Here is a 14,289-nt window from a genome sequence, read left to right as displayed (position 1 = left end):
TCCTTGTCCTATGCATAAATTCTGCACTGCTTGTTTGCTTTCCCCAGTCAAACAAAGGAAAACCTGTCCAAGTCATCATTCTTACCAGTCTTTGTACCCTAAATTTTGTCATCTGGCCTGACTCAACTAGATATCTATTGTCTGTCTGCCCAGTTGTTCCCTACCATTATCTCTGGGAATGGTTCTTGCCAGCCCCTCCATTCACATGAACACCGCAGGAACCCTAGGATCGCCATTCTGCACAGGCCCTGGCCATAGCTGACCTAAGCGAGCCCTTCCCCTTGGACAGGACAATCCCGGCTCCCGGACCGGTCAATCCCTTCTTCCAGAATTTTTGGAACTGGGTACAGGGGATAAAAAAATCAGTCTATCTCTGGGTGGCTGAACTTGGGCATATAAAGCCAGAAACAGTGCATTGGCACGTTTTTCGTAATGTGGACTGGAAAATGAAGAAGGCTGTTCTGCAAAAGACAGAGCAGTGATAGTCATGGAGATGAGAAGTGAAGAAAGAATACCGACAGACTTTACATTTTGAACTATGTTCTTCATGAGTTGCAGTAGCATTTCTGTGCTAGAATTCCATGAGATTGCCCTGCATACCCATCATCCATCTCCAAATCTTGGTAAGTTTTCTATTAGTTGCAACCAAAGAAAGCTCATGAATGTACATTGAGAAACTTCAATTTCAATATTTCTACCCATCAAAATTGTCTCATTTTCTCATTAACTAGCTTCATAATTAGTTTAACAAATTTGAATTTATAAATTAAATATTTACCCATTTGGATGCTTTTGACTTCAGGTTTGCATGCTCATGGTCACAAGGTGGTTAAAGCAGCTCCAAGCATCACATTCTCACACAGTATCCACCAAGTTTTTCACATATCTTAAAAAAAAAAAAAAGTTTTTATTTTGAAAAAAATTAAATCATTTAAAAATAGAATAGGATAATGGTCCCAATAGACTCATCACCCAGCTTTCACAACTATCGCTACACAGTCATCCTATAGCATCTACACAGTCACATACATTTCCCCTCTCCTTGGATTATCTTGAGGCAAATCCTAAACATTGCATTATTTCTTCTGTAAATCTTCCAGAATAAATCTCTAAAAGATACAAATTCTTTTTAAAAAAACTCCACAATATCATGATCACAGCTAAAATATTGACAATCATCTTTTAATATCATTAAATCTGCAAAAGTGTTCACTTCCTCCTACTTGTCTTAAAAACACACTTTTCTTTTTACTATTTACTTGAATTTGAATTTTTTAGTAGTTATAGCTAGGAAGTATGTATTCTTTTCTAAAGATAAAAGGTATAACATGTTCACACGAATAATTCCAATTGAAATGGAGAGCTACAGTTTTCATTCAACCTCATCAACCCTAATCTGCATCTGTATGCCAACTATCTCAGTTCTCAAGGACATCAACATGATTAGTCATTTTTATCGACAACACACAGTTCTTTTGTCTTTGGATATATCCCTCTAGAGACATAGAGTCAAATGATGATGATTTAAAGTCACTCAGTCTTCTCTGAGTGGTTATGTCATCCCCTGAATCCACAGTTAGGGTCATTTGTATTTTATTTTACTTTCAATTTCTAAGAGCTGCTTTTTTATTTAATTTTTTGGTAAGTATATGACATACTTACCTGGCTCCAAAGTCAAATCTACACAAAAGGTTTGTTTTTTAAAGTGTAGATTATACCCTGTCCCTTTCCTCTGTAGTCCCACCCTTTGTGATAGTAATAGTTTATTAAATTTTTATAACTTCTTTTATTGGTAGATAAATGATTATATACTATACACATTTTCCTCTTACACTTATATTTTTACTGTAAAAATGTATCCTGGACATCACACCATAGTAATAGAGGATTTTCTTATTCTTTGCTATAGCTGAATAATACTCTATTTGGGGGCTGTTTCAAAGTTTACTCAGTTAGTCTTCTATTGATGGGAATTTGGATTATTTCCAGTCTCTTGTCATTACAGACCTACACCAGATAGCCTTGTATCTTTTTGCCACTGTGCCCCTGATATAGATCTCTAGAAGTGGGATTGCTGCATCACTGCACATCTATTAGAATGGCTACAATTAAGAAAGAAAAAAATGATAATACTAAATGCTGGTGATGATGAGGAGCAACTGGAACTGTCATACATTACTAGGTGGGAAAACAAAGTGGTACAGCCCTTTGGAAAACAGTTTGGCAGTGCCTTATAAAGTTTAACACACATTTACAATATGACCCAGCAACCCCCTTTCTATATTTACTCAAGAGAAATGAAAATTTACATTCACACAAAAATTGTCCATATCTGAACATTTGGCGAGGCTTTAATCATAATTCCCAAACACTGGAAACAGCTCAAGTGTCCTTCAAGTGATGGATAAATTGTGACACATTTCTCTAACTGAAAGCTACCTAGCAATAAAAAGGAGAAAAAAACTATGGATACACTACAACACAGATGAATTTCAAATGCATTCTTCTATGAGAAAGAAGTCAGATTTTAAAAGCTACGTACTCCATGATTCCATTTATATGACATTTTCCAAAAGGCAATACCATAGGGACAGAGAACACACCAATGGTTGCCAGGGGCTGAGGCAAGGGGATAGTTTGATGCCTACTGGGCTGCATGTTGGAATTTTAGGGGGCGATAGAACTGTTGTACATCTTGATTGTGGTGGTAATTATGTAACTCTGTGTGTCTGTTTTTTTTTTTTTTAACATTTTTTATTGATTTATAATCATTTTACAATGTTGTGTCAAATTCCAGTATAGAGCACAATTTTTCAGTTATACATGAACATATATATATTCATTGTCACATTTTTTTCTCTGTGAGCTACCATAAGATCTTGTGTATATTCCCCTGTGCTATACAGTATAATCTTGTTTATCTATTCTACAATTTTGAAATCCCGTCTATCCCTTCCCACCCTCTGCACCCTTGGCAACCACAAGTTTGTATTCTATGTCTATGATTCTGTTTCTATTTTGTATTTATGCTTTGTTTGCTTTTTTTTTTTTTTTTTTTAGATTCCACATATAAGCGATCTCACGTGGTGTTTTTCTTTCTCTTTCTGGCTTACTTCGCTTAGAATGACATTCTCCAGGAGCATCCATGTTGGTGCAAATGGCATTATGTTGTTGTTTTTTATGGCTGAGTAGTATTCCATTGTATAAATATACCACATCTTCTTTATCCAGTCATCTGTTGATGGACATTTAGGCTGTTTCCATGTCTTGGCTATTGTAAATAGTGCTGCTTTGAACATTGGGTTGCAGGTGTCATCCTGAAGTAGGGCTCCTTCTGGATATATGCCCAGGAGTGGGATTCCTGGGTCATATGGTAAATCTATTCCTAGTCTTTTGGTAACTTTATGTGTCTGTTGAAACTCATAGAATTGTACACTAAAAAGAGTGAATTTTACTGTATGTAAATTATACCTCAATAAACCTGACCAAAAATAAATAAATAAGTGCATGCCCAGGTAATTTTGCTAATTAGTGTCAAATCTCCTCCATGGCAGGATGGTTAATGGCTCCCACAGATATCCATCTCCAAATTTCTGGAATCTGTGGATATTTCCTTATATGGCAAAAAGGATTTTGCAGGTGTGATTAAATTAAGACACTTGAGCTAGGGAGAGTATCATGGATTATCCAAAGAAACCCTAAATACAATCATAAGGGTCCTTATCAAGGCAGGCAGAGGAAGATTTTACCATCGAGGAGAAGGCCATGTGAAGACTGAGCAGAGAGAGTTGTGAAGACCGAGCAGAGAGAGTTTTGAAGATGCTGCACTGCTGGCCTTGAAGACGGAGGAAGGAGCCATGTGCCACGGAATATAAGGAATGAAGCCCCAGAAGATGGACAAGGCAAGGAAATAGGTCCTCCCCTGGAGCCTCCAGAAGAAGCACAGCCCAGCCAACCACCTTGGTTACAGCCCAGGGACACTTCTGACCTCCAGAATTTTGAGAAATCATTTGTGTTGTTTCAAGTCACCAAAATTTGTGGTAAGTCATTATGGTAGCAGTTGGAAACTAATGCACACTCCATATCAGTCCTACTGTCTTCCAAAAGTGGAGGACATGTCCTTTTTGAAGAATGAGTAGCTGCAGAGCAGACATCTTCTCATATCTCATTGGCCAGAATTGTGTCACATGGCCTTTCCTAAACCAATCACAGGCCAGAATAATCAGGCTTCCTCCCACCCCTTGCCCTGAGGCTGCACCATTCTTTTGGGACCCACACAGCTGCCTGATCCTGGACCTATCAGGGTTCTGCCCTCAAGGACAGAGAGGGGCATTTGGGTTGGCCACCAATGGTGACTACCTCAAAAATTATTTGCAGGAAAAGAAAACCCCTCAGCTCAATCTATATTTTATAACAGTTAAAAACCCGTGGACTAACCTCTCTAAGGAGCCATCAGTTGCATCTCCCCAGGCCCAGGTTTTCCCATGTCCATCTGGCTCTGACCTCCTCTCTCCCCCTTTTTCCACAGAAGGTAGGGCCTAACTGAGTTCTATCTGTGAGTCACCAAGGTTAAATAAGGCCCTGTGAACACATGGGCCTGCCTTCCAGAAAAATGACCCACTTGCAATACTGACTCAAGTCTTATTAAGGGAATCTTTTCCATTTCTTCTCTGTTTTGGCTTTTCTCTGATATGTTATCCTAGAATGTCAAAGCTGCAAAGGCCAAGGCCCTCAGAGGTAATAATAACAATCTAATATAGGATAGTAATAATGCTTATTATTATTGTTGTTGTTGTTGTTGTAAATATACTAGCTACCATTTATTGAGCATTTACTAAATTCCAGGAATTTCTGTATTTATTATCACACTTAATCCTCGAGTCTTCTTGATGAGGTAGATAATATTATCATCTCCATCAAATAGATTTTTAAAATGCAGGTAAAGAAAGAATGAATTAGCCAAGGTAAGTGCTGGCACCAGGGTTCAAACTGAGATCCGTGAAGATTCCAGAGTTTTTGCTCTCAAATCCCATGAAGTTCAAAAGCTTTCATTCTACAGATGGGAAATGATAACTCAGGGTGGGGTGGGGGGGGTGTGTGTGTAGAGAAGGGCACTGGGAGGCATAAGCATCCTGCTTGGGTTACCTGACCAGTGAGTGGCCAAGTGAATGACTGCCCCTCTAGTGCTGCAAGCAGCTCAAAGAGCTTTTTCTCTTTCTCCTCCACAGGAATCAAGTATTTACAAATCATCATGTCACTGAGTTTAGTAAAAGAAAAAGTGTCTTTTTTGCAAAATGCGAGCAAAATGGAGACTCTTCTCATTGTGATTGTCACATTTATCTGGCACCATTGGGGATTTTTTAAAAATCATAGTTATAACATGAAGAACGTCTTAGAGTTTATAAAACACTTTTAAATACGTTCTTTTACATGCTGCTCGCTACAGCTCTTGAAGCAGGAAGATATGATTATCCCACTTCACAGATGGATAAAGTAAGGCCCCCAAAGGGTACATTGTCCAAGATCTCACAGATCATTAAGTGACAGAGCCAGAATCAAAACCTGAACGCTGTCCCCTGGGAGGAAGCTCATTGGCTATGAGGGCCTGACATCCAAGGCATGGACATTTCCTGTAAATTTTGGACTCATATTTTCAAGTTTAAACAATTTAATTAAGATTTTGATTGGCTGGGGTGATTTTTTTTTTAGTCCCAAGTCACCCATCGTTCATCTTTTATGCCTCCAAGATGAATCTGATGTTTTTCTTTAATAAAGACCCTTTGCATTTTTTGCTGAGTTTATTCCTTTACAAATTGCCTTGATAGCTGATTTGAATAACGTCTTTGGTTCCGATACGCTTTTCTTCTAATTGCTTTATAATGCATTATTTTTGTTTCCAGTGAGTAACTTGATACTTGGTTGAACATTCCTGTAGTTTCCAAGAGCTCTTCAGTTGATTCTCTTCAGTTTCCAGGATAGAATTATACCATCTGCAAATATTGTTTAAAAACAAAACCTGCTCTCCTGATTCTACCACGAGTGCTCCTTTTACCACGTGACACGGCATTTTTCCACAACTCTGCATTTTCCAGATGACTAAATGGCTCCCTTAAGTGCCAAAATATTTAGAAATATAACTGCCTGAGCTGAAAATCTTTCTCAGATGAATTACAATGTGTAGCAAACAGCTGTGGTTTTGCCTGCAAAACACATTCCTCCCCCCTCTTTTGTAGCAGCCCCTCTCTTTCTTTTGAGTTACTGCCCCTGCCTCACCCCCATGAGGTCCTGGTAAGACTATCTGTCCCGTTCACAAACCCCTAAAGAGGCCCTGGTTCCACCATAGTCTGACCCAACTGACCCTTCCAAGAACTGGTGTCTTGAGAGAAGGAACATTTGGCCAGAGGATGTTGGAGCTGAGTTCCATGGAAGGCAGACTGTAAGGAGACGTCTATGAGTTTTCGCCTGGGGCTGCCCTGATTTTTGATTTTGCTCAGGCTTTCTCTCCCAAAACCTGATTAAGTGCTCCTTTGATGCCAGGAGCTACCCAATATTCTTCCAATACATTCTCTTTGTTTAGGTTTGCTTTTATTACAAATGATATAGACATCAGTGCCCAAGAGTTGATTGCAGACAATAGATGTTATGGGCTGAACTGTATCTTCCTTGCTACCCCCAAAAGATATGTTGAAGTCCTAGCCCCTCATATCTCTGACTGTGACCTTATTTGGAAAGAGGGTTTTCGCAGAAGTAATCAACTTAAAATGAGGTCATGGGATGGGCCCTACTCCAATATGACTGATGCCCTTAAAAAGGGATTTTGGACACAGAGACAGACACATACAGAGGAAAGACAGTGTAGAGCTAAACAGGGAAAAGGCCATCTTAAGATGGAGAATTGGAATGACATCTACAAGCCTGGAAGGCAAGAAATGTCTGGAAGCAACCAGAAGCTAAAAAAGAAACATGGAGAACAGATCCTTCCTTACTTAAGAGTATATTGTGCATCTGCATGAACCAGCTCTCCTTAGGAAATAACTTTCCTTCTTAATCTTGTAAGGGGTCATGAACACCCACTACTGACTCTGTACTTACAGATATGCATTGTGTAAATTATCAGTTCATCAACTGATGTATAACCCTTTGTCTCAAAACTTAAATAACTGTGCTTCGACCTCTGATGGGTGGGACAATCCTTGGGGCTTTCTAAAAGGCTGTCTCCCAAGTTATAATCCTCAGGTTGGCTCAAATAAATTTTCATATTACTTTCTTAGATTGACTGACTAATTTTTTCATCGACATATGTATGGCATAGTTAGCAAGACAGCAAAGATACCCACCAGAGAACACCTGGAGTCTACCCTGAACCAGCACTCGGTACCAGCAGAGACCCATTAAGTCCCACCAGCTTCCCAGTACTCCTCAGGTGTTCCAGTGAGTTCTCCTGATTATCTGGATCTCATTGTTTTTAAATGACGATCCTACAAATTTTACTGTTTTTACTTAAGACTTAGAGTCTTAAGGGGCACCTAGGTAGGGACCAACAGGAATCTGGGCAGGAGGCCCAGGGAAACATAGGTGGCTGGGTTTTTTGCTAAATTAGGCTTAAATGGGAAAAAAAAAAAAAACAAAACCGAGTTGATATATGATCTGAACAAAGCTTTTGCTAGTGAAATGAGAAACAATTATTCAACTCCAGAACACAAGGGACATTTGCTCTTTCTGGCCACAAGGTGTCCTCAGGCGACAGAGGACCTAGTGGAAGTGTCTGAGGATTAATCCTTGTGATGTGTCATGGTCCTACAGGGGGAACCCCACTACAACCCCACTGCAGCCACTAAGTAAATACTGCTCTTCCGGGGATGCACCAGATAAGACCTGATCATCCAGTGTTCCAAGCACCCGTGGTGGTTTTAGACTGTCAGAGGGAGAAACTGAGACACATGAAAGAGTTGAACCTACCCAAGGGTAACACGCTGGGGGGCTAGACGCAGAAGCAGCACACAATCGATACATCACACTGTCCTCAGACAGTTGTTCAATCATATCTCACATCTGAATTAGACTACCAAACAAATAATGGGAAATTGTGCCTCAAAGGCCAAACAGCTCCCTGGTGGAGAGCCACCCATGGGGATACCAGTCGGTTTTATGTACACTTGCAAGTGCTTACTTAATTGGAAATTACAGGAAATCCTGCCCTGAAATGGCAAGAATTTGAGGCTTTTCTTTTTAATTCCAAAACTGATTATTGTGTGTGCAGTTAAAGCCAGCAGAAGGTAAGTTCTTACCATGTCAGGCAGTCTCCTGGATCCCTGCCACCCTGTCTATTGGAAACAAGAGTGGCAAAAGTTTTTCTCTTTTTCTTAAATTAGATTAGCAGGAGAAAATATTTATAGAGCCAGCTCCTTGGACCCTTTGAACCGGAAAGAGTTCTAAAACGACAGCTCTCATTTTAAAATATTGTACCCATTTTAATTGGTATGCAGAAGTCCTGAAAGACTTCAAAATTCCAAAATAGCCTCATTGAAGGATAAGTTGTAGAAGGCTAATGAAAGATTAACGATATAAAAGGAACCTAAAACAACAACAGCAGAACCCTTTCAGACTGATGTCACTCCTGCTCCCCTCCACCTTCCTTTCTTTGAGTACTATGGTAGTAATCCTCTGTCTGAATTGCCTTTCCACTCTGAAGAGACCATTAAATGGTTACCTTTAGAAATGGGACTGCATGAGGCTGTAGCCTAGCCTCTTCAGATCAAAGGCAGAACTGAGGGTCTAGTTAAAGAATTTTGTAAACCCAGGGAGGTTAGCCAAAAGGTTTTGTAAATGGATGATCACAATGGGAGGCCACCTGTCTGACTAAACTGACCATAACTGATATTCAAAGCCTAATAGGATTTTTTTTTCTTTTTTGGCATTCTCCCCTAAGCTAAATGAGGGCAAGAAAAACATTCCAACATTGGTGGATGGGTATGTCAGTAATTTTGTCCTAAAGCTGGTTATTTCTAAATGGGAAAGAAAATAAGGGACAAATTAATACAGATATAGAAAGTTGTAGAAGGTTTGTGAGGGGAAAAAAAATCTTTAGAAAGGAATTCTATATATGGTTAGGACTGACTAAGATTAGAATAAATTTAATTGAGTAAATGAATTTTAACATCAAAGGTTAAGTGGTGTAAAACCTGAATTTGCTTTTCTCACTGTTCAGAGGACAATGTTTTCTTAAAATATTGTTGCTTTTGATAACAGATTGTTAAGTTTCTTTACCTTCTAAGAAATCTGTTGTAATTTTCTGTATTTGCTTTTGAAATCTTTTATTGTTACTTTGGTTAAGCAAATAAGGATTATTTCACAGTGATCTATGATCTTATTTGACCAAGTGTTTAAAACTTTTTTTTGATATTTTTGACAAACTTACCAAATATCAAATTCTAGTTTAAGTTCTTTTGACCTCTAGCTAACTTTGAGATGCTTCGGAGAGAGCCCCTGAAGCATCTGAGAGAAAGACACGTTAAACTAATTAGGCTTATTTGGTATGTAAAATCACATGGGAAGCATTGTCAAATGAGTGATAATAAACCTTCTTAGGTCATCCCCTGGAAGAGGAGGCTTGTTGCTTTCATCATATTTTTAAAAGTTTCATGGGTAAATGTCACTAATATTAATGTTCTAAAAATTATATGAAATTTCTAAAAGTTGAATGTCCTGACAAAATATTACCAGTCATAATTCTAGTAATTATCTTAAAATGTTGTATGTCACAGCAGTAACCCAGTTTCTTTGTCAATTGCATTATAATCAGATCTTTAACTGTGATATTTTAAGTCTTTTGTCATTTATAAACAGTTATTATTTAATGCTTTTGCAAAAAAAAAAAAAAAAAGCTTCATTTTCAAGAAGATTCACCAAAAGGACTTTCTGACAAGTACAGGTTTCTAATAACTTTCAGATCATACTGCTGAATTGGGTAAGAAATTGAAGAATTCTAATGGAAAACCTGAGGGCTTCATAAAACTATCAATGTGGGTAGAAGACCTAAACAGACATTTATCCAAAGAAGACCTACAGATGGCCAACAGGCACATGAAAAGATGCTCAACATCACTAATCATCAGAGAAATGCAAATCAAATCACAGTGAGATATCACTTCATACCTGTCAGAATGGCTATCATCAAAAAGACCACAAATTACAAATGTTAGCAAGAATGTGGAGAAAAGGAAAGGAACCCTAGTACACTGTTGGGAATGTAAATTGGTACAGCCACTATGGAAAACAGTATAGAAGCTCCTCAAAAAACTAAAAATAGAACTACCATATGTTCCAGAAATTCCACTCTTGGGTATATATCTGGAAAAAAATGAAAACACTAATTTGAAGATATATATGCATCCCAATGTTCACAGCAGCACTATTTGCAATAGTCAAGATATGGAAACAACCCAAGTTCCCATCAACAGACAAATGGATAAAGAAGATGTGGTATATATGCAATGGAATATTACTCAGCCATGAAAAATAATAAAATTCTGCCATTTGCAGCAACATGGATGGACCTAGAGAATATTATGTTTAGTGAAATAAAACAGATAAAGGCAAATATTGTAGGTTATCACTTATATCTGGAAGCTAAAAATAATACAAATGAATGTATATGCAAAACAGGTACAGACTCACAGATACAGGAAACAAACCAGTGGATACCAAAGGGGAGGGGGTAGCGGGAAGGGACAAATTAGGGGTATGGAATTAAGAGATACAAGCTACTGTGTATAAAATAGATAAGCAACAAAAATATATATTGTATAGAACAAGGAATTATGGCCATAATCTTTTAACAACGTTTAATGGAGTATAATCTGTAAAAATGCTGAATCATAATGCTGAACACCTGCAACTAACATAATATTATAAACCACCTATACTTCAATTTAAAAGAAAAAACTCCATCTGGAGCAAATCCTCAGTTGAAGCACTTGGTTCTGGGTTGGTTGGCCTCTGCTACCTTCTCCCAGTAGGATTGTTTGAAGTGTAGAAAGAGTCCTTGGTAAATAACATTAACCTAAGACTCTTACAAATTATCTCAAGGATAGAAAAGAAAAAGAAAAAGTCTCCCACTTTCCTCCCACTGAAGGAATGAAATCATGCTGATGATAATATTCTTTACCTTTACAGATCTCTGCAGCTTTGCTGAGCATTTCCACACCTAGCTCTCATTGGGTCTTTGAACATGGCGACCTAACGAAAGCAGACAGGCACAGGGGTCAGGGAGAGCTGGATGTTCCTTGGCTCTGAACTGCCAATTAATCATGTGTTAAAGAACAGGTATAGCAGTGCTTTCAGCATCAGGACTGCTTACTCTGCGTGTAGTAGGTGCTCATGAAATCTGTGAAGTGATGCTGTGAAATGTGCAGGGGAGGGATTACAAACCCTGATTTACAAATGAAGGAAAATGAAGTTCATCAGAATGAGGACAAGATGTGTCCATGGTCACAGAGGCTGGACAAGAATCTTCAAAATTCAAATCCATTGCTTTTTGTATCACTTTAATCTGCTGAATAAAAGAATTTTCTCGGATTTTAATAATAATAACAGCACTGTTGATAAAGGTACCTTTCATTTATTGAGCATTTAACATGTGCCAGACACTTGACTAAGCAATTTACGTGAATGAACCCATTTTACAGATGCACCACTATTCTGATGGATATGTTCACTAATCTAGAAGTTCCCCAAACTCTGTACTCTGGGGATTTTTATGGAGGCTTCATCACATAGGTATAATTGATCATTAACTCCATTTTTAGCCCTTCTCCCTACTCAAGAGAATGAGAGGAGGGGTTGAAAATTCCAATCTTCTAATCACGTCTTGGTCTTTTTAACGACCAGCCCTCAACCAGGAGCCCATCCAGAGCAGAACAAAACACTCCTATCACCCAGGAAACTACCTGCCTTTCTCATATTCACACTGGTTTCCCCAGGACCTGCATGGTGCCCGGCAAGCACAGGTGCAAAATAAACATTGTTGAATGAACGAACTGGAGAGTCCAGGAAATCTGAGTATTCAAAGAACAGAATGGAAAGAAAACGTATTTTTAAAAATTGGCTAATAACTGTCAGGCTTTGTGCCAGACAGACCACATTCATCATCTTGTTAATTCCTCAAAAACTTCCTGAGCCGTGGGTATCATTAGCCCCATTTTACAAGTAAGGAGATAAGGATTTGAGCTGTTACACATCCTGTCAATGGACTGGCAAACACCAGCAGAGCCAAGATTCAAATCCAGTGTGGTTAGTTTCAGAGGCCGGGCACTGAGGGAAAGTGACTGACTGATACCTCCACAGCCTCCTTCATACCTGCGCCTGTGTCTGAGATTTTCCACACAGATTTTGGCTGCATCACTGGAAACTGGAAAGATCATGATGACAGCCGTAACAACAACCGTGCCTACACTGATGAAAAACGCCTTAGAGTTAGCCACGTTCCCAGGCATCATCTTTTTTAATCCAGTAATTGGTCTAACAGTTGGTGAATGTCTAAGTAATTTCTGGTGTGTGTGGGTTTTTGCTTGTTTGTTTGAAAGAGTGTTCTTTTGTTTTCCAAACGCATTTGTGGTGGCTTGCTGTTTTTGCCATGAAGATAGGTTAGTTAAATTTGTCATATTCATTAAACTTTTCTTTATGATTTGTCTTATAAATCATAGAACTAATTTACTCATATTTTTCTGGTAATTAATTTTTTTACATTTATTTATTTACATTGAAGTGTAATTTGGTGCATTAGTGATAAAGTAGGAATTCAGTTTTACTATGTTTCAAATGGCTTAGCTCATTATCTAACCACTGATTGACTAACCCAGAGAAGAGCTTCCTTCCATCACCCCACCGTTATTCAGACTAAAAGCAACACTGGTGGCAGAGAGGTGCATTGGAAAGACTCTATTTATTCCAGAAGTCAGAAACCTGGGGAGAGTTCCAGGTCTGCCCTTAACTCACAGGATGGCCTTAGACAGGTCCCTTCCCCCTAAGTACCTTGCTCTAAGTTTACAGCTCTACCCCAGGGGTGGGGGACGGTGAGGTGGCGGGCAGAGAGCACACTAATCTCTGGCACTGATAACTGTCCTTCTAATTCTGAAGAACTCTTGAGATAAAGAGAAATGTACATTTAAAGAACACCAAGAAACTTTTTTTTCACCTATCAGCCTGGCAAATATTAAAAAGACTGATAATCCTCATTGTTGGCAAAGATGTAGGGAAATAAACTCTCCTAAGCTGGCTGCTGATGGGACTATAAACTGATTCTGCTTTTTGAAGGGTGATTTGGTCACGTCTATTGAATGTAAAATGCACATATTCTTGGACCCAAGAATTGCACTTCGAAGAATTCTGAGATATGAAGAATAATAGAATGATATTCACTGCAATGTTCCTCATAGAAGAAAACTGGAAACAACCCAAATGTCCATCAACCAAAAGTTGGATTAAGAATGATATGATGTGGCTGTTAGGGGTTTGAATTCTTAGCTTCCCACTTCCTATGTGACATTGGGCAAGTGACTTAGCCTCTTTGTATCTGAGTTTTCTCATTGATAAAAAATGGAATGATAGCTAACAGGTCTTTGCACAGGCTTGTTGTGAGGTGTAAATAATACTCATAAAGTACCTGGCACACAGTAACCACCTCATAGTACCAGCTATTATAACCACAATATATGTTCAGGTGGAAAACTGTGAAAGTTTATTGACTCTCCTTTCCCTGGAATGTTGGGTGCTATTGTTGGGGGTTCCCTAATTCTATAGGGGCCTGAGACTTTCACTGTCTTTGACTAGGCTATTTCACAACCCTGTAAATGATAGGAAAATGATAAAAATGCAAATTATTCTTGCTCATAGACATGAAAATTGATTTTGTCCGGTAAATGTACAAATTAAGAGATAATTCCAAACACCACGGTATTGCACTAAAGATAATAACCAGCTTTGCATCTATTAGCAAATTTATTTCTGCATTCCTGATGGCCTATATATAGATTAAATATCTTACATGTATATAATACTATACTATATAATATATGGTATATATACTAAGTAATAATACATGTACTAATATATAATATATTTAATCTATCTATCAAAACCAGTTCAAAGGAGAATCTGATTAGCAGACATATATATATAGTTTTCATTAATTACTGAGTTAAAATCTTTGACAAGAATTTATTTTATATATACATCAGAGTCATGATTTATACCTTTAAAAAACTATAACAGTATTTCTAGTTTGATCTT

At 38.3% G+C, this 14,289-nt stretch overlaps 1 long non-coding RNA gene across 1 annotated transcript in view; it reads right to left on the bottom strand.

The window, feature by feature from the left end:
- Positions 1 to 715: 715 nt before the first annotated feature.
- LOC141577488 (uncharacterized) overlaps positions 716 to 14,289 on the bottom strand; it is a 28,494-nt gene continuing 14,920 nt past the window's right edge. Inside the window, exon 3 of the long non-coding RNA XR_012506534.1 lies at positions 716 to 886. This is a non-coding gene — a long non-coding RNA (uncharacterized LOC141577488). The remainder of the gene's footprint in view (positions 887 to 14,289) is intronic.

Source organism: Camelus bactrianus, chromosome 4 (assembly GCF_048773025.1).
Source record: "Camelus bactrianus isolate YW-2024 breed Bactrian camel chromosome 4, ASM4877302v1, whole genome shotgun sequence".
Taxonomy (NCBI): Eukaryota; Metazoa; Chordata; class Mammalia; order Artiodactyla; family Camelidae; genus Camelus; species Camelus bactrianus.
Note: the sequence above shows the minus strand (reverse complement) of the source record. Positions and strands in the feature narration are given on the sequence as shown.